This window comes from Hypanus sabinus, chromosome 15, assembly GCF_030144855.1.
Source record: "Hypanus sabinus isolate sHypSab1 chromosome 15, sHypSab1.hap1, whole genome shotgun sequence".
Classification (NCBI taxonomy): Eukaryota; Metazoa; Chordata; class Chondrichthyes; order Myliobatiformes; family Dasyatidae; genus Hypanus; species Hypanus sabinus.
Window position 1 is genome coordinate 49,409,511 of NC_082720.1, and position 27,072 is coordinate 49,436,582.

A 27,072-nucleotide genomic window follows, 5' to 3' on the forward strand; every position below is an offset into this window, starting at 1 on the left:
TGCTTTTACTGAGTTTTGAAAAAGGTATAGGAAGTTGTTCCTTGCTGGTCCTATTTGTAACTTTTCTGCCCAATTGCAATAAAGAAATTGATGCATGTTGTTCCAGGTAATTAAATGGTTTTACTGTATTATTTCAAGGAAAAGGCCAAAATAAAGCTCTAAATGTCCTAAATTGGCTAGTTATTGAGAATTGTATTAGCTATGCAAAGGAGAGATCTCAGTTTGGGGGGGGGGAGGGTGCGGGTGTGGTGATCATCTGGTTCAGTTATTTATGATGGTTTTGAATTGAACAATTACCTGCTTGCAAAATTACCTAAACCAGTAAACGTTACAAGTCATTTCAACAGATTTTTTAAAACATTGACTTGTAATTCTGATCCAAATATGATTGTAGAAATGAACTTTAGAGTTTACTGCTACAGCTGTCATATATCCTTCAAAAAATTAACAATAAGTAATGTTTCTTGGTGATGTTAAAGCTTTACAGACTTTGTGCTATAATTAAGAAATCTGTGCATTAATAAGATTGGTATTACATTTTTGTTATAGAAAATAGGTGCAGGAGTAGGCCATTCGGCTCTTCGAGCCTGTACTGCCATTCAGTATGATCATGGCTGATCATCCAACTCAGAACCCTGTACCTGCTTTCTCTCCATACCTCCTGATCCCTGTAGCCACAAGGGCCATCTCTAACTTCCTCTTAAGTATAGCCAATGAACCGGCCTCAACTGTTTCGTGTGGCAGAGAATTCCACAGATTCACCACTGTGTGAAGAAGTTTTTCCTCATCTCGGTCCTAAAAGACTTCCCCTTTATCCTTAAACTGTGACCCCTCGTTCTGGACTTCCCCAACATTGGAAACAATCTTCCTGCATCTAGCCTATCCAATCCCTTTAGAATTTTATACGTTTCAATAAGATCCCCCCTCAATCTTCTAAATTCCAGTTAGTATAAGCCTAGTCAATCCAGTCTTTCTTCATATGAAAAGCCTGCCATCCCAGGAATCAATCTGGTGAACCTTCTCTGTTCTCCCTCTATGGCAAGAATGTCTTTCCTCAGACTAGGGGACCAAAACTGCACACAATATTCTAGGTGCGGTCTCATCAAGGCCTTGTACAACTGCAGAAGAACCTCTCTGCTCCCGTACTCAAATCCTTTTGCTATGAATGCCAACATACCAGTTGCCTTTTTCACCGCCTGCTGTACCTGCATGCTCACCTTCAATGACTGGTGTACAATGACACCCAGGTCTCGTTGCAACTCCCCTTTTCCTAATCGGCCACCGTTCAGATAATCTGTTTTTCTGTTCTTGCAACCAAAGTGGATAACCTCACATTTATCCACATTAAATTCCATCTGCCATGAATTTGCCCACTCACCTAATCTATCCAAGTCACCCTGCATCCTCTTAGCATCCTCCTCGCAGCTAACACCGCCGCTCAGCTTCGTGTCTTCTGCAAACTTGGAGATGCTGCATTTAATTCCCTCGTCTAAATCATTAATATATATTGTAAACAACTGGGGTCCCAGCACTGAGCCTTGCGGTACCCCACTAGTCACTGCCTGCCATTCTGAAAAGGTCCCGTTTACTCCCTTTCTTTGCTTCCTGTCTGCCAACCAATTCTCTATCCACATCAATACTATACCCCCAATACCGTGTGCTTTAAGTTTGCACACTAATCTCCTATGTGGGACCTTGTCAAAAGCCTTTTGAAAATCTAAATATACCACATCCACTGGCTCTCCCCTATCCACTCTACTAGTTACATCTTCAAAAAATTCTATAAGATTCGTCAGACATGATTTTCCTTTCACAAATCCATGCTGACTTTGTTCGATGATTTCATCTCTTTCCAAAGGTGCTGTTATCACATATTTGATAACTGACTAGCATTTTCCCCACCACCGATGTCAGACTAACTGGTCTATAATTCCCCGGTTTCTCTCTCCCTCCTTTTTTAAAAAGTGGGGTTACATTAGCCACCCTCCAATCCTCAGGAACTAATCCAGAATCTAAGGAGTTTTGAAAAATTATCACTAATGCATCCACTATTTCTTGGGCTACTTCCTTAAGCACTCTGGGATGCAGACCATCTGGCCCTGGGGATTTATCTGCCTTTAATCCCTTCAATTTACCTAACACCACTTCCTTACTAACATGTATTTCCCTCAGTTCCTCCATCTCACTATACCCTCGGTCACTTACTATTACCGGAATATTATTTATGTCCTTAGTGAAGACAGAACCAAAGTAGTTATTCAATTGGTCTGCCATGTCTTTGTCCCCAATGATCAATTCACCTGTTTCTGACTGTAAAGGACCTACATTTGTCTTGACCAATCTTTTTCTTTTCACGTATCTATAAAAGCTTTTACAGTCAGTTTTTATGTTCCCTGCCAGCTTTCATAATTTTTTTCCCTTTCCTAATTAAGCCCTTTGTCCTCCTCTGCTGGTCTCTGAATTTCTCCCAGTCCTCAGGTGTGCCGTTTTTTTTTTTGGCTAATTTATAAGTTTCTTCTTTGGACTTGATATTATCCCTTATTTCCCTTGTCAGCCACGGGTGCACTACCTTCCCTGGTTTATTCTTTTGGCAAACTGGGATGAACAATTGTTGTAGTTCATCCATGCGATCTTTAAATGTATGCCATTGCATATTCACAGTCAACCCTTTAAGTATCTTTGCCAGTCTATCTTGGCTAATTCATATCTCATACCTTCAAAGTTACCCTTCTTTAAGTTCAGAACCTTTGTTGCTGAATTAACTATGTCACTCTCCATCTTAATGAAGAATTCCACCATATTATGGTCACTCTTACCCAAGGGGCCTCGCACGACAAGATTGCTAACTAACCCTTCCTCATTGCTCAATACCCAATCTAGAATGGCTTGCTCTCTGGTTGGTTCATCGACATGTTGGTTCAGAAAACCATCCCGCGTACATTCCAAGAAATCCTCTTCCTCAGCATCCTTACCAATTTGGTTCACCCAGTCTATATGTAGATTGAAGTCACCCATTATAACTACTGTTCCTTTATTGCACGCATTTCTAATTTCCTGTTTAATGCCATCCCCAACCTCACTACTACTGTTAGGAGGCCTGTACACAACTCTTACCAGCGTTTTCTGCCCCTTAGTGTTATGCAGCTCTACCCATATCAATTCCACATCCTCCAGGCTAATGTCCTTCCTTTCTATTGCGTTAATCTCCTCTCTAACCAGCAATGCTACCCCACCTCCTTTTCTTTCCTGTCTATCCCTCCTGAATATTGAATATTCCTGGATGTTGAGCTCCCATCCTTGGTCACCCTGGAGCCATGTCTCTGTGATCCCAACTGTATCATATTCATTAATAACTATCTGCACATTCAATTCATCCACCTTGTTATGAATGCTCCTCGCATTGACATACAAAGCCTTCAGGCTCGTTTTTACAACACTCTTAGCCCTTAGACAATTGTGTTGAAAAGTGGCTCTTTTTGCTTTTTGCCCTGGATTTGCCTGCCTGCCATTTTTAGTTTTCACCTTACTACTTTTTGCTTCTACCCTCATTTTACACCCCTCTGTCTCTCTGCACATGTTCCCATCCCCCTGCCACATTAGTTTAAAGCCTGAACAGCAGTAGCAGACGCTTCCCCCTAGGACATTGGTTCCAGTCCAGCCCAGGTGCAGACCGTCCTGTTTAAACCAGTCTCACCTCCCCCAGAACTGGTTCCAATGCCCCAGAAATTTGAATCCCTCCCCCTTGCACCATTTTTCAAGCCACGTATTCAACTGAAACATCCTCCTATTTCTACTCTGACTAGCACGTGGCACTGGTAGTAATCCAGAGATTATTACCTTTTGTGGTCCTACTTTTTAGTTTATCTCCTAACTCCCTAAATTCACCTTGTTGGACCTAATCCTGTTTTTTTACCTATATTGTTGGTACCTATGTGCACCACGACCACTGGCTGTTCACCCTCCCATTCCAGAATGTCCTGCAGCCACTCAGAGACATCCTTGACCCTTGCACCAGGGAGGCAACATACCATCCTGGAGTCTTGTTTGTGGCCACAGAAACGCCTATCTATTCCCCTTACTATCGAATCCCCTATCACTATAGCTCTCCCACTCCTTTTCCTTCCCTCCTGTGCTGCAGAGCCACCCATGGTGCAATGAACTTGGCTGCTGCCTTTCCCTGATGAGACATCTCCCCCAACAGTATCCAAAACGGTATATCTGTTCCGGAGGGAGATGACCTCAGGGGACTCTTGCAGTACCTGCCTACTGCTACGCTGTCTAGTGGCCACCCCTTCCCTTTCTGCCTGTGTAGCCTTTACCTGTGGTGTAGCCAACTCACTGAACATGCTATTCATGACTTTCTCAGCATCGTGGATGCTCCAGTATGAATCCAACCACAACTCCAGATGTTTAATGCGGTCTGCCAGAAGCTGCAGTTGGACACACTTCCTGCACACACAGTCGTCAGGGACACTGGAAGTATCCCTGATTTCCCACATGCTGCAGGATGAACAAACCCCTGGGCCGATCTCAATTGCCATGACCTACCCAATACTTGCCTCAACTTTTGAAACTTTCTCCTTTGAAAGGAACTTACCCGGCCTTGCCTCACTTGGAGTGAAGCTCGTCTTCTGCCTCTTGTCGTCAAAGCCTCAAATCTCCACTCCTTCACTGGCCCACTCACTCACTGGCTGCTTTGCTTGAGGTAACCCTCTATTTGTTTGAGCTTTTCAAACTGCTTGGTCACCTGACCTTGATTACCCAATCAGCTGCTTTCTGCTGAGTCTGAGCTATTCAAATCTTGATTGTCTACTCAACGGCTTTCTGCTGAGCTATTCAAATCTTGATTGGACAGTCCAATTGCCAGAATCTCGAGTCAAAGCCTCAAATCTCCACTCCGTCACTGGCCCACTCATTCACTGGCCGCTTTCCACAGGCCAGTAACTAGAACAGTATCCAGTTTCTGCTTGATGTTGGTCAAGACTTGGTTCTCCACTGAATGCCTGCATATTAGAATATTGCTGTGGCAAGTCAGCCACAAGGTGCTACCAAAATGTAAAAATGCAGAACTGTGTAATGGAATCTCTTGAAAATGTCTATGAATAGCTTCCACATGTACAAATTACTTGACCTTCAAGCATTTTTGGATGGAGAGAAAACTGGGAGTTGGGCCAAAGTATATGCCTAAGGCTAGGGCTATAATCCTTTGAAGAACCAGTTACAGAAAACCCCATTATTTTATGCAGGTGATCGGAAATTTAGTCAAAACAGTTTTGTTACAGAAGTCAAGAGTGATTGACGTACACTTAGTGGCCACTTTATTAGATATACCTGTGCAGCCCCCGAATGTAAATATCTAATCAGCCAATTATGTGGCAGCAACTCAATGCATAAATGTATGCAGTCATTGCCAAAAGGTTCAGGCATTGTTGGACAAACATCAGAATGGGAGAGGAAATGTGATCTAATTGACTTCAGCTGTGGAATGATTGTTGGTGCTGGATGAGATGGTTTGAGTATCTCAAACTGCTGATCTGGGATTTTCATGCTAAATCGTCTCTAGAGTTTATAGAGAACGGTGTGATAAACAGCAAACCTCCAGAGAGTGGCTGTTCTGAGGGTGGAAATGCCTTGTTAATGAGAGGCATCAGAGGAAAATGGTCAGACTGGTTCAAGCTGGCAGAAATGTGACAGTCACTCAAATTACCATGTTACAACAATACTGTGCAGAAGAGCATCGAGCCTTGAAGTGCATGGGCTATAACAGCAGAAGACTATAATGGCTAATAAAGTGGCCACTGAGTAAGTTCCCAACTAGTTGTTTGCAAATTGCTTGAAAAATGTGAAACATCCAGGGTCAGATTTCTGAAGTTCAAATTTTGGCCATATCCGAAGATATTGAAACTCAGATGAGCTTTGTTTAAACTGACATTTCATTACTTGGGTAAGTTTAAAAAGCTTGTGGTATGCTCTTCACTATTAGTGGAAAATAAGAAAGGATTAGCTGACCTATGAGACTCTCAAGACAAAATCATGAGGCTTAACTTTCTTTCCTGGATAAATTATTCCAAAGATAAAATTAGAAATCATGGGAAATCATGAGCGCAATTTTGAATGGTTACCTATACATAAGTCATAGAAATTACAATAAGATACCCAAGCCTGTGTTTGTAGGCAATAATTTATCTGATGGAATTGGTTAAATTTATTACCTAGAGGGAAACCAATGGATTTTGTTCATTTCTTTCTTGTTCCAAAGTTGTTTTTTGTGAACTATATAACCATATAACAAGCACAGCACGGACACAGGCCATCTCGGCCCTCCTAGTCCGTGCCGAACTCTTAATCTCACCTAGTCCCACCTACCCGCACTCAGCCCATAACCCTCCACTCCTTTCCTGTCCATATACCTATCCAATTTTACCTTAAGTGACACAACTGAACTGGCCTCTACTACTTCTACAGAAAGCTCATTCCACACAGCTATCACTCTCTGAGTAAAGAAATACCTCCTCGTGTTTCCCTTAAACTTTTGCCCCCTAACTCTCAAATCATGTCCTCTTGTTTGAACCTCCTCTACTCTTAATGGAAACAGCCTATTCACTATAAGAATACTATAAGGCAATTGTATTAACTTTGGCAACTTTCTGATTTGAGGATTAAGAATTAACGTGAAGTGACACGATAATTAATCACCCCTCCCCTCTACCCCACAGTTCATCATTGGTGCATCTTGAGGCCTTCCATGGCTCACGGTCGACCTTGCTTTCTAACTGTCCATGATACACAAGGGTAGTGCAATATGGAGAATAAGCTGTTTCTCATGTAGCAGGCTTTCCCTCTCCTTGCAGTTGATGAATCCAAAGGAACAGCAGAGACAGATACAGTTTGGCATCAGCGGTGTTGCAGGTGTTGCCAGTCGGCGCTGAACTCAACGTAGGACTGCCTTGGACTCCAACTCCGAATTTTCCTCTTGATTTTATTCCTGAAACTTTTCCCATAAGTGGATATAGCCACAGTGCGTCAGAGGTTTGAGATCAGTTTTCCTTCTAGATGAGCTGCCAGCCACAGTTAAGGAGCCCCATCTGCCCAAGGGGGATTGGTTTTAAGGTACTGCCTTTGCCCTTTCTGTCAGTAGAAACCGTTCTGCTGGGCTTAGTAGCTAAGTCACATGTGAAGGGCAGGAGCTGGACTTGGCAGTCAGAGCCTATTTGAGACGCACACCATTGGGAGCATTTAATAAATAACTGTTGAATCCAAAACAGCATTTTAAATGGCTATTGGTAGCAATATATTTATCAAAGTTGTCGGTCCTGAATTATTTTTTTGAGTAGAATTGTATGATCTCATGCTATTGACTTCCCAATTTTGGGAATATCAGAATGCATTGGAAGGGAATTTAACTGGTCTGAAGGACCAATAAGGAAGCATGAAATACCATTTTATTATTTCAACCAGTTGATTTGTTTTCTTTGAATCCACACCTGTTTTCTTGTGATTCCAATCATTGCCATCTAGGTTATATTTAAATGTAAACCATATGGTAACTCTGAACATGCCACTGTAGCCACTTAAATCTTGACAGTGTATTAGATATAAACTTAACTATTTAAAAATTAAAGATTAGCTTTATTTGTCATATGTGCATCGAAATATAAAGTGAAATGCTTCTGGCGTCGGCATAGCTTACCGACATCTTACTAATGCTAAACCCATAAGTTTCCTCCCACATTCTGAAGACCTACGAGGTTATGGGGAAAACCTTACATATAGTGGTGGTAACTCTGCTGCCTGATTTGAAGGAGTCAATTTAAATTTTATTGTGACTTGTGACCAAAATGCCAGGCGGGGGGGAAAAAAGAATTGACCTCCATGCATCAGTTTATTTTATTTATAAGGCAGCCAATATTAGTGCTTTGAAGTTCCTGTCCATTTCAGACATGCTGCATTGTCAGAGAATAAACTGATTACTGGCAACTGTTGATTGCTGCATTCCTCTATTTGCAATGGTAGTTACATTTCCCAAATGAGTTACTACCTGTAAGGATGCCTTAGGATATCTTAGAACTATGAAAGCACACACAGTTCTATGAGTAAACTACTCGGGCTTCAAGCAGGGTAGAAGTATTAATTATGACCAAAGTTTCGATGGCAGAGTTTGTCATCGAAGCGTTGGTGCTGCAGGTACCTGTACCCAGCTTGAAGCCTGAGAAGTTTGTTCGTCATATATGCCAGGAAAGCACTGGATCTTGTTCACATACAGTTCTCGTTGTAAAGAATCAAAAGAGTGCTGCAGATGCTTAGTAAGTTGAGCAACATGCATGAAGTGTTAACATTTTGGGAAAATGGCTCTTTATAAGAACTGGAAAACTGAGAACAGGCATGTTTTAATTCGGGAGGGTGGAGAGAACAAGGTGAATGTCCATGATAGAGTGAAATACTAAGTGGTCTGAGTCCTTTCAGTGCTGAGTAGATAATGAGTCTGGTTTCTATGTAATTGGAAAGGCAGAGAATGTTTTGGAATGTCAAAATTGCCTGTCTTTTTAAATATTAAATGTTTGCCAAAATCAGTGGTTATTTATACAGTGGCTTGTAAAGGTATTCTACCCCCAACCCTTTGTTCACATAGGTGAGTATTACAACCAGGGGTTTTGATCGATTATTAGGATTTTTATTTCAACACATGCTTTTTTCACAAGAGCCCAAAGAAAACGGACAATTGTAGAGCATGGAAAAACTAAAAATTCAAAAATTGAAATGTCAGCAGTTCAAAAGTATTTGCACCCCTTTGCTCAGTACCTGGTTGAATCATCTCTTGCAGCTATTTCAGCCAATCTTTCACTTTGATAAGTCACAAACAAGAAAATCTGCAGGTGCTGGAAATCTGAGCAACACACAAAATACTGGAGGAATTCAGCAGTATTGCTGAAGCATTTTAACCCAAAATGTCAACTGTACTGTTTTCTTAGATGCTGCCTGGCCTGCTGAGTTCCTCCAGCATTTTGTGTGTATTTTTGGATAAGTCTCTGTCTTTGTACAATGTGATGGAGCAAGATTTACCCATTCCTCCAAGCAAAATTGCTCAAGTTGCATCAGGTTGGGTGGGAAGTGGTGATAGACAGCATTCTTGATCTTGCCAGACATGTTCAATCTGCTTAGGGTCAGAACTCTGGCTAGGTACTCAAGGACATCAATTTTCTTATTTTGAAGCCACTCCATGATCATTCTGTGTGTGCTTTGTGTCATTGCCCAGCTGAAAGACAAACTGGTGAGGAGGCTAAGCTTTCTGACAGGCTGGCAGATATTTAACAGCATCCATCCTATCTATATTTACAGTCCCCGCTGCTGAAAAGCATCCCCATAGTATAAGACCGTAAGGCATAGGAGCAGAATTGGGCCATTTGGTCTGCTTCAAAATTTAATCCTGGTTGATCCAATACTTTTTCCCCTCCTCAGACCTCGTCCACAGCTTTCTCCCCATAACCTTTGATCCCATGGCCAATCAAGGACTTATCAATCTCTGTCTTAAATACCCAATCACCTGGCTTTCACAGCAGCCTGTGGTAACAAATTCTACAAATTCACCACCCTCTGGCTAAAGAAATTTCTCCATCTGTTTTAAATAGATGCCACTCTATCCTGATGCTGTGCCCTCTTGCCCTAGACTCCCTCACCATGGGAAACACCTTTACATATCTGCTCTGATCAGGCCTTTCAATGAGATCTCTTCTCTCCCTCTTTATTCTTCTCCCCCCCCCCCCCCCCCCCATCCAGTGGGTACAGACCCAGAGCCATCAAACATATATAATCCTTTCATTCCTGGAATCATCCTTGTGGACCTCCTCTGAACCCTCTCCAATGCTAGCATACCTTTTCTTAGATGAAGAGCCTGGAACTGTTCACCATACTCAAGGTGAGGCCTCACTGGTGCCTTACAAAGCTTCATCATCACATCCCTCTTGAAATGAATGTTTAACATTGTATTTGCCTTCCTCACCATCGACTCTATCTGCAAGTTAACCTTTAGGGTGTTCTGCACAAGGACTCCCAAGTCCCTTTGCATCTCAGATTTTTGAATTTTCTCACCATTCAGAAAATAGTCTGCACATTTATTTCTACTACCAAAGTGCATGATCGTGCATTTTCCAACATTATATTTCATTTGCCACTTTCTTGCCCATTCTCCTAATCTTAAGTCCTTCTGCAGCTGCCTTGTTTCCTCAATATTACTTGCCCCTCCACCAAACTTCATATCATCTGCAATCCTGGCAACAAAACCATCTATTGCATCATCTTAATCATTGATACACAGCATAAAGAGTGGTCCAAACACTGACGACTGTGGAACAACACTAGTCACTGGCAGCCAGCCAAAAAAGGATCAGTTTGTTCCTACTCACTGCCTCCTACCATGGTAGGAGCCTATCTTCTAACCATACTGGTAACTTCCCAGTAATATCATGGGGCTTAACTTGGTAAGCAGCCTCATGTGTGGCACCTTGTCAAAGGCCTTCTGAAAATCCAAACATAACACCCGCTGCATCCCCTTTATTTTTCCTACTTGTAAACTCAAAGAAGGGAACCAAACTGAAGAGACTGGGGAAGAGGAGATTAGTTCACAAATAGAGAAGGATTGTAGATAGTGCGAGAGGGAGGATAGGCAGGTGGTAGAGAAGGGACGCGCTCAGATCAAAACCTTGATGTGTTTATTTTAATGCAAAGTGTGTTGTGAACAAAGCGGATAAGCTGAGAGCGTGGATCAGTACTTGGAGATATGATGTGGCCATTACAGAGACTTGGATGGCTCAGGGACAGGATTGGTTACTTCAAGTGCTGGGTTTTAGATGTTTCAGAAAAGACGGAGGCAAAAGAGGTGGGGGCATGGCACTATTGATCAGAGATAGTATCAGAGCTACAGAGAAGGTGGACTCCATGGAGGGATCCTCTACGGAGTGTCTGTGGGTGGAAGTTAGGAACAGGAAGGGATCAATTACTTTACTGGGTGTTTTTTATAGGCCACCTAATAGTAACAGGGATATCGAGGATCAGATAGAGAAACAGATCCTGGAAAGGTGTAATAATAAGAGTTGTCGTGATGGGAGATTTTAATTTCCAAAATATTGATTGGCATCTGCCTAGAGCAATGAGCTTAGATGGGGTGGAGTTTAAGTGTGTTCAGGAAGGTTTCTTGACACAGTATGTAGCTAACCCTACAAGAGGAGAGGCTGTACTTGATTTGGTATTGGGAAATGAAACTGGTCAGGTGTCAGATCTCTCAGTGCGAGAGCATTTTGGAATTAGTGATCACAATTCTATCTCCTTTACAATAGCATTGGAGAGAGATGGGAACAGACAAGTTAGAAAAGCATTTAATTGAATAAGGGAAATTATGACGCTATCAAGCAGGGAATTGGAAACGTTCTCAGGGAAAAGTATGGAAGAAATGTTGCAAATATTCTGGGGATATTTGTGTGGAGCTCTGTAAAGGTATGTTTCAATGATATAGGGAAGTTATGGTAGTGTACAGGAACCGTGGTGTACAAAGGCTGTAATAAATCTAGTCAGGAAGAAAAGAAAAACTTTTAAAAAAATTTCAGAGAGCTAGGTAATGTTAGAGATCTAGAAGATTATAAGGCTGCTAGGAAGGAGCTTAAGGAAGTTAGGAGAGCCAGAAGGGGTCATGACAAGGCCTTGGCAGGCAGAATTACGGAAAACCCCAAGGCATTCTACAAGTATGTGAAGAGCAAGAGGATAAGATGTGAAAAAAGAACCTATGAAATGTGACAGTGGGAAAGTGTGTATGGAATTGGAGGAACTAGCAGAGGTACTGAATGAATACTTCAGTGTTTACTATGGAAAAGGATCTTAGTGATTGTAGTGATGACTTGTAGCAGACTGAAAAGCTTGAGCATGTAGATATTAAGAAAGAGGATCTGCTGGAGCTTTTGGAAAGTATCAAGTTGGATAAGTCACCGGGACCGGACAAACTGTACCCCAGGCTACTGAGGGAGGAAATTGCTGCGCCTCTGATGATGATCTTTGCATCATCAATGGGGACGGGAGAGGTTCCCAAGGATTGGAGGGTTGTGGATGTTGTTCCTTTATTCAAGAAAGGGAGTAGAGATAGCCCAGGAAATTATAGACCAGTGAGTCTTACTTCAGTGGTTGGTAAGTTGATAGAGAGGATCCTCAGAGGCAGGATTTATGAACATTTGGAGGTATTATATGATAATGAGTTGTCACCATGGTTTTGTCAAGGGCAGGTCATGCCTTACAAGCCTGATTGAATTTTTTTGAGGATGTGACTGAACACATTGATGAAGGAAGAGCAATGGATGTAGTGTATATGGATTTCAGCAAGGCATTTGATAAGGTACCCCATGCAAGGCTTATTAAGAATGTAAGGAGGCATAGGATCCAAGGGGACATTGCTTTGTGGATCCATAACTGGCTTGCCCACAGAAGGCAAAGTGTGGTTGTAGACGGGCCATACTCTGCATGGAGGTCGGTCACCAGTGGAGTGCCTCAAGGAGTGGTGAATATGTGGAATGGGCTGCCAGCAACGGTGTTGGAGGCGGATACAATAGGGTCTTTTAAGAGGCTTTTAGATAGGTACATGGAGCTTAGTAAAATGGAGGGCTACGGGTAAGCCTAGTAATTTCTAAGGTAGGGATATGTTCGGTATAACTTTGTGGGCTGAAAGGCTTGTATTGTGCTATAGGTTTTCTATGTTCCTATGAATTCCTACAGGTTCATCAGGCAAGCTTTTCCCTTAAGGAAACCATGCTGACCTTGTCTCGTCCTGTGTCATCAATTACTCGATAACCTCATCCTTAAGAATTGACTCCCGTCTTCCCAACCACTCAGTTTAGAATAACCCGTCTATAATTTCCTTTTTGCTGCCTCCCTCCTTAAAGAGTGGAGTGACATTAGCAATTTTCCAGTCCTTTGGAATCATGACATTGTACAAGGATTCTTGAAAAATCATAACTAATGCCTCCACAATCTATACCACAATCTGTTTCAGAACCCTTGGGAGCAGTTCATTGGGTCTGGGTGACTTGTGCACCTTTAAGTCTTTCAGTTTTTCTGCCACATACTTTGCAGTAAGGATGGTGTTACCTGGCTGATGGGCCATTATTAGATTTGTGCCACATGTATTGCTTAGAGTTGAAGCCAAAATTTTCCACTTTAGTCTAATCCAACTACAAGACCTTCCACATCTTTACAGTACTAAGTGATGTTTTACAAAGTCTTTATGGTTAAAGAGGGCAAGCATTTTTAAAGCCATGTTGTCTTTGTTACTCTTCCATAAATAGCATTTTGTGCAAGGTCTTAAGAGATTGTGGAGCGATGAGCTTCATCTCCAGTTGCAACCACTGACTTCTGTTGGTATCACATTAGCCTCCCTTACAAGTGCATTTTCTTCTCCAGCGACTAAGTTAGTGTGGCTGTAGTTTCATATTTTTTCCACTTTTTTTTTACAATGGACTGCACTGAGCTCAGGTATGTTCAGTCCCTTTGAGGTGGTCTTTTACCCTTCCCCAGATTTGTGCTTTTGTAAGATAATTTCCCTGACTTGTCCGGAATGCTCTTTTGTTTTCATTTTGGTTTGGTTAGTTGAAACTGTACCACACTGTTGGACCTTACAGAGGTGTATATTCTTAAGAGTTCATTGAAAACGGATGATCCTTTAAATTTCTATATCAACAAATTGAGTTAGTAAGGTAATAATGCATACTTCATCTGAATGGAGTTAGCATACTAATTACAAAAGGGATGAATCCTTTTTCAGCCTCATGATTTTGTTAATTTTTAGTGAATTGATTTCAGGTTTTGGAATTTTTTTTCTTTTGATTTAACATGACATACAATGTATTGTAGATAAGCTGAAATTCCTACTTCAATATTTTAAATTTAGAAAATGAGACAGTAAAGTGTAAAAATAGTTGTGGAGGCTTGGTGTGTTTTTCCAAATACTTTCAAATTTGCAAATGAAAATGGGGTGAAGTACACAAATCCAGTGTGTTCCAGTTCAGTTTATATCAAAATTTGGGCTTTTTGGAAGTCTGGCACTGAATGGTCATAAGAGTACAGCACAGGAACAGGCCCTTCACCCACAGTGTTGCACCGAACCAGCTATAGCGTAATTCAAAATTCCCCAAAAACTTAATTCCTCCTCCCTACACAATGTCAATATCCTTCACCTCCTCCATATTCATGTGCTTATCTAAATGGCACTTAAAACCCTCAAATGTATTAACCTCTGCCACCACATCAGGCAACACATTCCAGCATCCACCACAGGTTTTTTTTAAAAAAACTTGCCCCTCACATCCCCTTTGAACCTAATCCCTCTCACCTGCAATGCTTGCCCCCTAGTACTAGACATTTCTATCCTAGAGGGGAAAAAATATTCCGTCTACTCTTACGTATGCCTCTCATAATCTTATAAACCTCTCAGATCTCTCCTCAGCCACTGCCGCTCCAGACTAAATAACCAAAGTATGTCTCATGATTGCACATGCCCTCCAAACCAGGGAGCCCTCCAAATCTCAACATTCATTCTGTAATGGGGTGACCAGAACTGTATGCAATACTCCAGATAGGACCTAACCAGACTCCTATCAAGTTGCATCATAACCACTGGACTGTTGAACTCAATGCCTCGACTAATTAAAAACAAGCATCCCATAAGTTGCCTTGCTACTCGTATCGATCTGTGTAGCCACTTTCAAGGACCAATGAACTTGGACCCCAAGATCTCTCTTCTTAGCAGCAGATAAGGGTATTGCCCTTACCAGTGTATTGTCTTGTGTTTACCCTACTGAGATGCAACACCTAATTTATGTGTCAAACTCCATCTGCCATTTCTCTGCGCTTATCTGCAGCTGATCTATATTGCACTGTATTCTTTGCCAGTCTTCTACACTATTCACAATTCCACCAATCTTGATATTATTTGCTCTAACTCACTAACCCACCCATCTATATTTTCATCCAGGTCATTTATATACATCACCAACTGCAGAGATCCCAGCACTGTTCCCTGTGGAACAACACTAATTACAGATCTCCAGCTCAAATAAGTCTTTTTGACCTTTACTTTGTCTTCTGTGCACAAACCAGTTCTGCGGATTAGCCTCCCATGAGGGACTTTGTCCGATACCTTACTAAAATACATGTAGGCAATATCTACTGCTCTACTTTCATCCATCTCTCATGTCAGCTTGTCAAAAAACAATCAAATTGGTAAGACACGGCTTGCCCTGCAGAAAGCCATGCTGGCTTTTTAATTAGGCCATGGGTTTCCAAATGTTTATGTATCTTGTCCCTAAGAATTTTCTCCCTGCAACTGAGATGACATACACAGATCCATAGTTTCCAAGATTTTCCTTTGCTCTCTCAAATAGAGGTACAACATTAACCACTTGCCAGTCCTCCGGCCCCTCACCTGTGCCTAGAGAGGACACAAAGATAGTGGTAAAGGCCGCAGCAATCTCGTCTATTGTTTCCCTCTATAATCTGGGGTATATCCCATGAGGTCCTGGAGAATTGTCCTCCTTGATGCTCATTAGAAGACCCAACATTTCTTCCACCTTGACCTCTTAAACACCCGAAAGTACTTATGGACTCAGCACTGATCTCCTGTTCCTCCATGTTCTTTTCCTTGGTAAGTACTGAAGTAAATTACTCATTAAGGACCTCTCACATCCCTGGATTTACTGCATCCAAGCAAATGCTCCCATCTTTAACCCTGAGTGGCCCCACCCTCCATTAGTTATCCTTTTGCTCTTAATGTGTAGTATGCCCTGGGATTCACCTTAATCCTACTTGCCTAGGGCTTTTCACAGCCCCTCCTGGCTTTCCTAAATCCCTCCTTGAGTTCTTTTCTGGCTTTATAATCCTCATTGGCTCAGTTTGATCCTAACTTCCAAAACTTTATATAACTTATTTCTTCTAGACTCAGACATGAGACTGCTTAACAAGTTATGAGCACATTGTAATACAGGAAAGATGCCAGCATAGATTAAGAATTGGCTGATTGGCAGGAGGCAGAGTGGGAATAAAGGGAGCCTTTTCTAGTTAGCTACTAGTGACTAGTGGTGTTACACAGGGGCCTGTATTGGGACCGCTTTTTATATTATATGTTAATGACTTGGATGATGGAATTGATGGCTTTGTTGCAAAGTTTGCAGATGATATGTAGGTAGGAGGAGGGGTAGGTAGTTTAGAGGAAGCAGGCTACAAAAGGATTTAGACAGATTAGAAGAATAGGTGAAGAAGTGGCAGATGGAACACAGTGTCAGGGAATGTATGATCATGCAGACATGAAAGGGTAGAATATTTTCTAAATGGACAGAAAATTCAAAAATCTGAGGTACAAAGGAATTTGAGAATCCTTGGGCAAGATTCTCAAAAAGTTAATTTGCAGGTTGCATCTGTGGTGAGGAAGGCAAATGCAATGCTAGCATTCATTTCAGGAGACTAGAATATAAAAGCGAGGATGTAATGTTGAGGCTTTATATGTACTGGTGAAGCCTCACTTGAAGTATTGTGAGCAGTTGTGGACTCTTGGGATGAGCTGACACTGGGGAGGGTTTAAAGGAGGGTTATGAAAATTATTCCAGGATTGAACAGTTTGTCATCTTGATGAGTGTTTAATGACTCTGGGCCTGTACTCACTGGAATGCTGAAGAATGAGGGGTGACCTTATTGAAACCTATCAAATGGTGAAAGGCCTTGATGGAGTGGATGTGGAGAGGATGTTCCCTATGGTAGGAGAGTTTAGGACCAGAGGGAACAGCCTCAGAATAGAGGGGCATCCTTTTAGCATGGAGATGAGCAGGAATTTTAGTCAGGTAGTGGTGAATCTGTGGAATTCTGCTGCCACATGCAGCAGTGGAGGCCAAGTCTTTATGAATATTTAAGAGCAGTTGATAGATTCTTGATAGGTCACGGCATGAAGGGATATTGGGAGAAGGCAGGAGATTGGGGCGAGGGAAAATTCATCAGCCATGATGAAATGGTGGGGTAAGCTCAGTGGGCTAAATGGCCTAATTCTGCTCCTGTATCCTACAGTCTTAAGGTTTTGTGGTCTAAATTCATCACTTCTCTGGACATCCAAGGTTTTCTTATCTTTCCACCCCGTCCTTCTAACAGGAACATGCTTTCCTGTACTCTATGGAATCAATTGTTAAATACTCTCCATGTACCTGATGTGGAGTTGCCAGAAAAAAAGGTGTTCTCAGTGAACTCTTAGTTCCTGCCTAATGCCCTTGTAATTTGCACAACTCCAGTTTAAGACACTCCTGCAAGGATCATACCTATGCTTATCTATAGCTATACTGAAAGTTGAGTTGTGGACACTTCCCTAACTGTGCATCCACTGAAAGGTCAGTCACCTGGCCGCGTGACCAGGTCCAGTACAGACCCTCCTTTCATTGGACTGACTACATAATGATATAAGAAATCCTCCTGGATACACTTAAATTCGCCCCCATCTAAACCCCTTATACTAAGAAGGTTCCAGTTTATACTAGGGAATTTGAAATCCTTCATAACAACAACATATTTTTACACATTTTCATAATTTGTTTACATATCTGTTCCTCAGTGACCCAGTGGCTATGGGGAGAGGGGAGGGTTCTGTAGTACAATCTCATCAGTGTGATTGCATCCTTCTTATCTTGAGTTCTACCTCAATGGGCTCAGTATCTGTCTCCTCCATTATGTCTCCCCTGAGTGCAGCTGTGATATTGTCCCTGATTAGTAGTGCAACTCCCACCACCACCTCTATCTTTTCTAAAACTGAAAACCTGGTATATTAATCACCCATTCCTGCCTCTCTTTCAACCGTCTCTCTGAAGGCCACAACGTCAGTGAATTTATGCACTTATTGCTCTTCTCTTAATGTATAAAACTTGCATCCAGAATTAAATTTAATGTAGACATCCAGTATTCAATGCCTACTTCCATGGAAAAATTAATGTGAAATTAATAACAGTAAATCCACGGTGTTAATTTCTTCAAGAGTATTATGAAGTTAGTTTTACTTATCTATTTTAGTGACAATATTTTGAACCATTGAGCAAATGCCTGAAGATGTGCTGAGCTGTTTTTAAATGTCATTTTTGTATTGACTTAAGTTTTGTAATATTTTAAATTAGTTCTTTTTGTATCCATTTTAAGGTAAATTGAGATTTAACAAGCTCTTCATGGTAATCTAAATGTGAAGTTTCCCTGTGTCAAGTTGTAATTTTCACAACTCTAGTTTTGAATATCCAGTAATAATAGTTGTATATGTGCAGTAGGTCAAGCAGCCTCTGTCTAGAAAGGCTGATGAGGGAATTTCCAGAATGCAGACATTAAATATTGAATTGTAACCAGAACTCAAAGCTACAAGAGAAAGTTTTTTAAAAAAAAATCTTATATTTGCTAGAAAATCTGCCTTTTATTGTCCAGTCCTAATTGCTCTTGGTGATTAATTATTCCAGTCATTCCAGTTGCTAAGGAGAATGTTCTCCATTGAAAAATGCTAACTTTACGAAGCTCAGATTACAATTTGGTATGTGTCCTGTAAATGAATTGTCAGCTGTATGAGGCTTTTGAGAAGTGATGGTGGTGGGTTTTTCATGTGATAAGATAGATATTGCTTGAATAGGGTTCAAAATATGTACACAAGGTTGGGTTCCCCAAATTTGGAACAGTGTGGCTGTGAGGATCATACAATGCGAGGTAAAGGAAAGCTTGAGTTCTGCCAAGAGTTTGAAGCAGAAGGAAAGCATAGAAAAAACCTTTTTCTCCAAAGTGGACAGTAGTTTGTTCACAGCCAGAATATTGTCTGATTGTGGTTGTCATTGTTCAGAAAGAATTTGATGGGTCCAGATAGAAACATAGAAAACCTACAGCAACCTTTGGCCCACAAAGCTGTGCCAAACATGTCATTACCTTAGAACTACCTAGGCTTTCCCATAGCCCTCTATTTTCCTAAGCTCCATGTACCCATCCAGGACTCAGTTTCCGCCTCTGCCGCCAGCGGCCCATTCCACACAATCACCACTCTCTGCATTTAAAAAAAAAACTTGCCCCTGACATCTCTGTACTTAAGCACCCTAAAAATATGCCCCCTCATGCTAGCCATTTCAGCCCTGGGGAAAAAGCCTCTGACTATCCACATGATCAATGCCTCTCATTATCTTGTACATCTCTATCAGGTCACCTCTCGTCCGTTGCTCCAAGGAGAAAAGGCAGAGTTCACACAACCTATTCTTATAAGCATGCTCCCCAATCCAGGCAACATCCTTATAAATCTCCTCTGCACACTTTCTGTGGTTTCCACATCCTTCCTGTAGTGAGGCGACCAGAACTGAGCACAGTACTCCAAGTGGTGTCTGACCAGGGTCCTATAGCTGCAACATTACCTCTCTGCTCTTGAACTCAATCCCACAGTTTATGAAGGCCAATGCGCCGTATGGCTTCTTAAACACAGAGTCAACCTGCGTAGCATCTTTGAGTATCCTCAGACCTCAAGATCCCTTTGATCCTCCACACTGCCAAGAGTCTTGCCATTAATATTATATTCTGCCATCATATTTGACCTACCAAAATGAACCACCTCACACTTATCTGGGTTGATCTCCATCTATCACCTCTCAGCCCAGTTTTGCATCCTATCAATGGCCCACTGTAACCTCTGACAGCCTTCCACACTATCCACAACACCCCCAACCTTTGTGTCATCAGGAAATTTCTTTTCTTTTTCAATCTTTTTATTGAGTTTCATATATACATATAGAAAAAATATAACATAATAATGAATAGGTTATGAATACAATAGACTTGAAGTCGCATTAATAATACAGGAAATTTACTAACCCATCCCTCCACTTCCTCATCCAGGTCATTTATAAAAATCACAACGAGTTAGGGTCCCAGAACAGATCCCTGAAGCACTCCACTGATGATTGACCTCCATGCTGAATATGACCCACCTACAACCACTCTTTGCCTTCAGTGGGCAAGTCAGTTCTGGATCCACAAAGCAATGTCCCCTTGTATCCCATGCCTCCTTATTTTGTCAATAAGCCTTACATGGGGTACCTTATCAAATGCCTTGCTGAAATCCATATACACTGCATCTACAGGGTAAAGGAATGAATAGCCTTGGATTTGAGGATAGATTGGAGGAACTTGTGTAATTTTGTTATTATTGCAAATAGCTGAGGGATATAGCTGTCTGGAATTTGTACCAGAGGAGATGATCATTGGGAAAAAGATGGAGGGACAATGGGGAAAATGCTTAGTGGTTGGAAGGAAATAGAGGAATAGAATAAATTGGATTTTTTCTGGAGTGTTGAGAAGAGTCTGTGTGAACTGACCATCTCCAGCTTTGGTTCTGTGATGGTGCATGGAAAGAGATTCTGAAACAAAACTTGCAGGTGTATTACACATAATCTAATTGAGTGGTGCCTTTAATCCATCAAGCATCAATTTTTTTTCACGCTCAAGTTCAAATGCACCATACAACTCTTGTACCCCCATTCAATTCTTGTAAAAATATGTTAATATAGACATATTTATCATTTTACATGATATATTGAATTAATATAAAAACATAGATAAACATTGCTTACCTTAATATGACTCTTAACAAATATTTTATCTTCTTTTGATTTCTCTTTTTAATCACATTCTTTCTGTAACCCAAGCACTAGCTTCAGTTTTCCTTCAATTTCAGTCTGATGTTGTATTTTATAGTGTCTATTAAGATCATATCTTCTATTATGTGAGAAGGTGTTTTCACAAACAATGCACAATGGTTTTCCTGATGGGCCCGCTATAGATAAGAACTCATTTTCCCACTGTTCATTGACTTCACACTTACTATCACTTTCTGTTTTTCTTTTGCACTGTGATGAGTAACTGAATGTAAAAACAAGGCTTAATTTTCGAAAAAGTACAAAGCTGCGAATGTTCACAAAGGACAAACAAAGCACAACTCCGTAGTGCACGAGTGTCAATTGTAAACTGGCAAAAATCTGCAACACACTGACATTCCTGTTATAGATTTTTTTTCTACAAATCAGTTTTTTGTTAATACTTTTTGCATGAGTGGGCTTACTTTTTTATTATTATCACTGGGGTGCAGTGTGCCATAGGTTGGCCATCCCTGCTATAAGGCATCCTTGGTCTGTATCTGGTGGCAGATGTAATTAATCGTATTCTGTTTGTCTTGACAGATGCAGTAATTGTGAAACACAGGGTGCAAAAGACCAGATAGCAAGAGTATTTCTTTTCTGCAACAGTTGCTAAAATTGAACAAGATTTATCCCAAATTGTAGAGAAGCACATGAGAATATATAGTGTAGTGGTGCTGCAGATAGTGCAGCCATCTCAATGGTTGGATTTTTGACTTCTAGTGTTAAATGTGGAATTTATGCAATCTCACAGTGACCACTGAGGTTTTCTTCCACATCCCAAAGATGTGCTGATCGAGAAATGGGTTATTGTAAGTTACCCATTTTGTAGGTGGCTGGTAGGAGAAACAGAAGATGGGTAAACTCTAACCATTTTCATTTCCCCTTGTATAGGTGTTGGAAGATGTAACAAAATGGTGTATATCTGCTCTTCTGAAGAAAAATATAATTCTACACTTTACCTAGCCTTGGGTAATGTGTGATATATTTTAAAAAGTGTATTTTCAGAAAAGTATAGATCTACAAAGAATAGTAATTTAAAGGGCTTTCTTAATTCAATAGTTTGGTAACAAGGATTTTAATAGAGCTGTGCATTTTATGGTGATGTTAGCAAGGCATTTGGCAAGGGTTGACATCGCTGACTGGATATACTATGATCCAAAAGAGACCAAGTTGTATTCAAAGGTGTTTTGGACTTTAGGTCTGGATTTCAGTTGTATATTCAGCCAATTTATTTTTAATTTGGCCTTTTGTGGGCAAACTATAGCGGTGCACTTTCACTTTTAGTATATATTGTGGGTCAGCTGTTTGGCTGGAAGTGGCTTGTTCTAAAGGGCATGACTTCAACAAATTTCAGATGTGGCCTTCCTGTCCGACGTGCTCAGCTATTATTTAGAGAGGTTAAAATTAGTTAAGATTGAATTCTGTGAAGCACACTACTGTAGAGGTTGGTAAGCTGGTCCATTTTACTTGCTGCACATAGTAGTTGGACATGCCTTTACCTTGCCTTTTGCAGGACATCCTTCTATAAGTTGCACCCTGATACAAGCCCCTAGTTTACACAAAGATACATAATGTTTATAACTGCTACTCATCAGTATACTTGGTCTTCCTTTATCAGAGATGCACTTTGTTTTACTCAACATTCCTGCATCACTCTCTGCTGTTGAAAACTAATTCTTCTCCTCTTTTCCATTTCTGAAGGAAAATCTTGCCTGAAATGTTAACACTTTCTCTTTCCTCAGAAGTGACATAGTAAGTGCCACCTTACATGATTATGAAAGTCACTTAATTATCCATTTTGTTCAATTTCAACAGGAGTAATGTTTTTGAATGGGATGCAAAAATGTATTTTGCTAGTCAAATATTTGAATGGATAAATTAAGAAAGCATGAATGGGAACAAGTATTGGCTTGCATAGATATTAAAATAATAGATTGGAAAATGATATCTTGTGAAGTTGAAATTAAATAGTTTTTTTTAAAAAGCTTTTATACTGTAACACTAAGCATGCTGCACTGCCTAACATTCACAAAGGTCAGAGGGTGGGGGAGGACGGTACATTAGATATTGGGGACAAAAGTGGAGCATGGAATAAAGATGGCCAGCTGAGTAGACTGAGAAATGGCTACAGAAGGTGGGAATTAAAGGGCATTTCCCATTATGAGTGTAATTTGGTGCCCCATTTATGTCATGCTAATAAATGCCTCAATGTTTGAAGTGGAGAATTGATAATTGAAAATTGTGTCAAATCATTAATGCAGATAATTGTACCAATATTCAGGAAGATAAAATATTTTGGAGTATAACAGGTGAGGTACAGGTTCATAGTTCCTAGTAAGTGGTGACAGTTAACAGGGTGGTGAAGGTTTATGGCATACTTGCCTTCAGTAAGGGCATCAGCAGTTGGGATATCATGCTACCTTTGTGCAAAACCTTATTTGGCGTATTGTTGTACCGTTCTAGACCCACTATTATAGGAGGATATTATTCAAATGGAGAAGGTACTAAAAAGATGCGCAGAGATGTTACCAGAACTTGAGGGTTTCAGTTATAAGGGGAGGCTGTACAAACTCAGACTTTCTCAAGCAAAGGAGGTTGAGGGGTGACCTTGTGGAAGTTTAAAATCATAAGGAGCATGGGTGCACACACTTTCTGGGGGTGGGGGTGTATCTGGGACTGGAGGACCTATGGGGTGAAGTGGAGGGAATTGAAAGGGATGTGAGGAACAAGTGATTCCACACAAGGCGATGGAAGACGGAATGAGCTTCTTGAGGAAGTGGTAGGAGTGAGGACACTTTCAGCATTTGGAAAGGTACATAGGAAAGTTTTGCCTGGTATGGGCTAAGCATATGGGACGAGTTGAGTGAGCATAGATGAATTGGACCAAAGGGTTCTATGTTAATTGGTTCTATGGTTAATGAATGGAATCTGGCATAATATGGTTTGTGAGGTCTTTTATTAAAGGAAACAAAGTAACTCAAAAGCAAATACCAGGGAGTGTAGGCAAGTGGCAGAATATACCTACTTAAGATGATAGAATAATGCTGAAAAACTGTATCTGCTCATTTTGTAGATTATTGGGATGGATTTACTTTATTCAGGAAGGCGAGGGTGAGCATATTTAAACTGGAATAGTTCAAAAAGGCAGATTTAATAGATGCTTCCTACTTGATGAAACCCAAGGGGAAATATATATAATGGATGTTCATGTTCATCATTCGTTTAGAAGGCAAATGGAGCGCTAGTCTTTATAGCAAGAGTAATCTCATAAAGCCCTGATGAGACCACATTGGGAAGATTTGGTCTCCTGACTTGAGTTTGCAATATAGGGAGTGTAACAAATCAACCAAATTGTTTTCTGGATGGACTGGGGGTGGAATTCCCCTAATGAAAGATTAAACAACCTGAGTCTGGCGAGTTTGGAGTGAGGTAATCTCATCGAAGCATGCAAGATTCTTAAATCTTATCAATGTAGATGTAGGGTGAATGTCTGGCAAAGGTATTTAGAATAGAGGTTATTGCCTCAATAAGGTTCAGTTATTCAGAACTAAGGTAAGATGTCCTTCAGAATCAATTATGTTTATTATCACTGGCATGCCATGAAGTTGTTACCACAGCAGTACTGTACAAATATTAATATTACATTACAAAAATAATGCAAGGGATGAATAATATACAATCATGTACTGTTCAGAAATCTGATGGAGGGAAGAAGGAAACTGTTTTTTAAAACATTTAAGAGCTGGACATTGACATCAGAACTGGAGAAGTACCTCCACGGAGTTAAAGTTCAGAACTTCCAAGTTCCTAGGAGGGAACATCAGTACCCTGTCCTGGTCCAACCATGTTGATACCGTGGCCAAGAAAGCTCATCAGATCCTTTACCTCCCAGGAAGTTAAAGAATTTTTGCATGTCCCTATTGACCCTTGCTAATTTTTATTGCTACACCATTGAAAGCGTCCTATCTGGGTGCATAATGGCATGGTATGGCAACTGCTCTGCATAAGAGCGCAACAAACTGCAGAGTTGTGGACTAACTCAGCACATTACATAAATAAGCCTGCCATGCATGAACTCTGCCTATACTTCTCACTGCTTCAGTAAACCAGCGAGAAAAATGATAAAACCCCACCCGCCCTGAACATTTTCTCTTCTCCCATCTGAAAACTTGTACCACCAGGCTCAAAGACAGCAGAGTAGGAGCGGTTATAAGACTTAAATGGCTCGCTAGTCCAAAAAGGTGAATTCTTGTCCTCGCAATCTTTTTCATTATGATTATATTCATTTTGTTTGCATAAACTGTTCATTTGCTGTAGCTGTTACACTTTATTCTGCATTATACCTTGTACTACCTCAATGAACTGTATATTGATTTGATCTGTATGAACAGTGTGCAAGACAAATTTCTCATTTATCTTGATACATGTGACAATAATAAACCAATTCCAATTCTTTAGGCTTCTGAACCTACTCCCCGATGGCAGTAACATGAAGAGGGCATGTCCTGGATGATGAAGGTCCTTAATGATGGATGCTGCCTTCTTGAAGCATCACCTTTTGAAGATGACTTGATGGCGGTGAGGGTTGTGCATGTGGTGGAACTAACTGAGTCCACGACCCTCTGCAGCTTGTGATACTGTGCATTGGAGACAAGACGACAATGTAACCAGTCAGAATGATCTCTACTGTACATGTAGAAATTAGCAAGAGTCTTTGACATACCAAATCTCCTCAAACTCCTAATGAAGTATGGCTGCTAGCTTGCCGCCTTTGTAATTAGATCTAATGTATTAGGTGAATATAGATCCTCTGAGTGGTGCAGGTACCTGAAGCTGCTCGCCCTTTTCATTGACGTCAATGAGGACCGGGGTGTGTTCTCCTGACTTCCCCCTGAAGTCCACATTCAGTTCCTTGGTCTTGCTGATGTTAATTGTGAGGCTGTTGTGATGCCAATCAACCAGTTGACCTTACTCTTCCCTGTGTGCCTTCTCATTGCCATTTGAGATTCTGCCCACAACAGTTGTGTTATCAGTGAATTTCTAGATGGTGTGGGGCTGTGCCTAGCCACACAGTTATGACTGAAGATAGTAGAGCAGTGGGTTAAGTAAACATCCTGGATGTGTGCCTGCGTTGGTTGTCAGTGAGAAGGAGATGGTGTTACTGTCTGCACAGACTGGAGTCTTCTAATGAGGAAGTCAAGGATTCACTTGTAGGATGAGTACAAAGACCAGGTTTTGCAGCTTGTTAATTAGGAGTTGGGGGGGGGGGGGTGCTGAATTTCTACAGATGCACAGTAGAGAGCACTGACTGAAACTTTGAAGGTAGTAGATTTTTGGGATTCTGTGCTTGAGGCCTGTGTAATTCCACGAGTATTTCCAAACTGATTTGTGGGTGTTTCGTTATTAAGGGAATCAATGGACGTTGTGTTAGTATAACAAAGGGATTGGTGGGGAAGAGGTTTGGAGAAATCACTCACAATATTGAACAATAGGACAGACACAACGTTATTTGAATTCTGTAGCATTAATTTAGTTGCAAAACCTGAATCCAAACATGAGATGGAAGGAATGGAGAAAAACAAGCAGAATTGATAATTGGGGTGAAGTGATGCTTGTGGATTATACATAGGCCTGGTTAACTCAACTGGCCTTTAACTGTGCCTTGCTTTTTATGTAATTTTTCTCTCAAGAAAATTGAAGAGTTCTATTCATATTGGAACCAAACTGTCATTGAATACACTCAATACACCTGAATGGAGGAATGTTTAATTCAAGTTGTTTTGATATGTCTTACTACTGTTGATCATGATTTCACAGTTCTCCCATGCCCTTGGATACTGTGAAATGAGTGCTAATTTTACTTCTCTTTGTTAGTAGTAAATTGAATTTGCTAAATACCTGTACAGTGATTTGAATGCTTGCCAGATCAGTTCTGGAAATCTTTGATGTATCTGATTTGATCAGCTTATTTACAAATTCTAGCTATGTAGAATAGGAACCAATTAGGATGTTTAGAAACTATAGATCATCGTTGAGAAGGGTTCTTTTAATGACTAGTCCTGTCCATGCATATTGTAAAGAATTATGTACAAGTTGGTGGTTGCAATATTTTGAGTATATGGCAGCAGAAATGAAACTGCCCAAATGTAAATCGTGTAAGCAATAAACATCAACATTGTATTCTCTTTTTGTATTTATTGCTTAATTTAAATTCCACTGGTTTATGGCAATATCATGAATTTTTAGAGTCAATAATATCAGATTCTTTTACTTGGTCCAGATAATTTAAAAGCCCATCCAACCCTGGCTCCAGGCCAGCATTTGAGCTCTGCAAAGTGCTGAAAACTAGGGTGACTTGGGACAGAAGAGA

The 27,072-nt window shown here is 40.8% G+C and overlaps 1 long non-coding RNA gene across 1 annotated transcript in view; it reads left to right on the forward strand.

Annotated features, from left to right (window-relative positions):
• LOC132405507 (uncharacterized) overlaps nucleotides 1–26,969 on the forward strand; it is a 43,885-nt gene extending 16,916 nt beyond the window's left edge. Inside the window, exon 3 of the long non-coding RNA XR_009515902.1 lies at nucleotides 25,161–26,969. This is a non-coding gene — a long non-coding RNA (uncharacterized LOC132405507). The remainder of the gene's footprint in view (nucleotides 1–25,160) is intronic.
• Nucleotides 26,970–27,072: the final 103 nt, after the last annotated feature.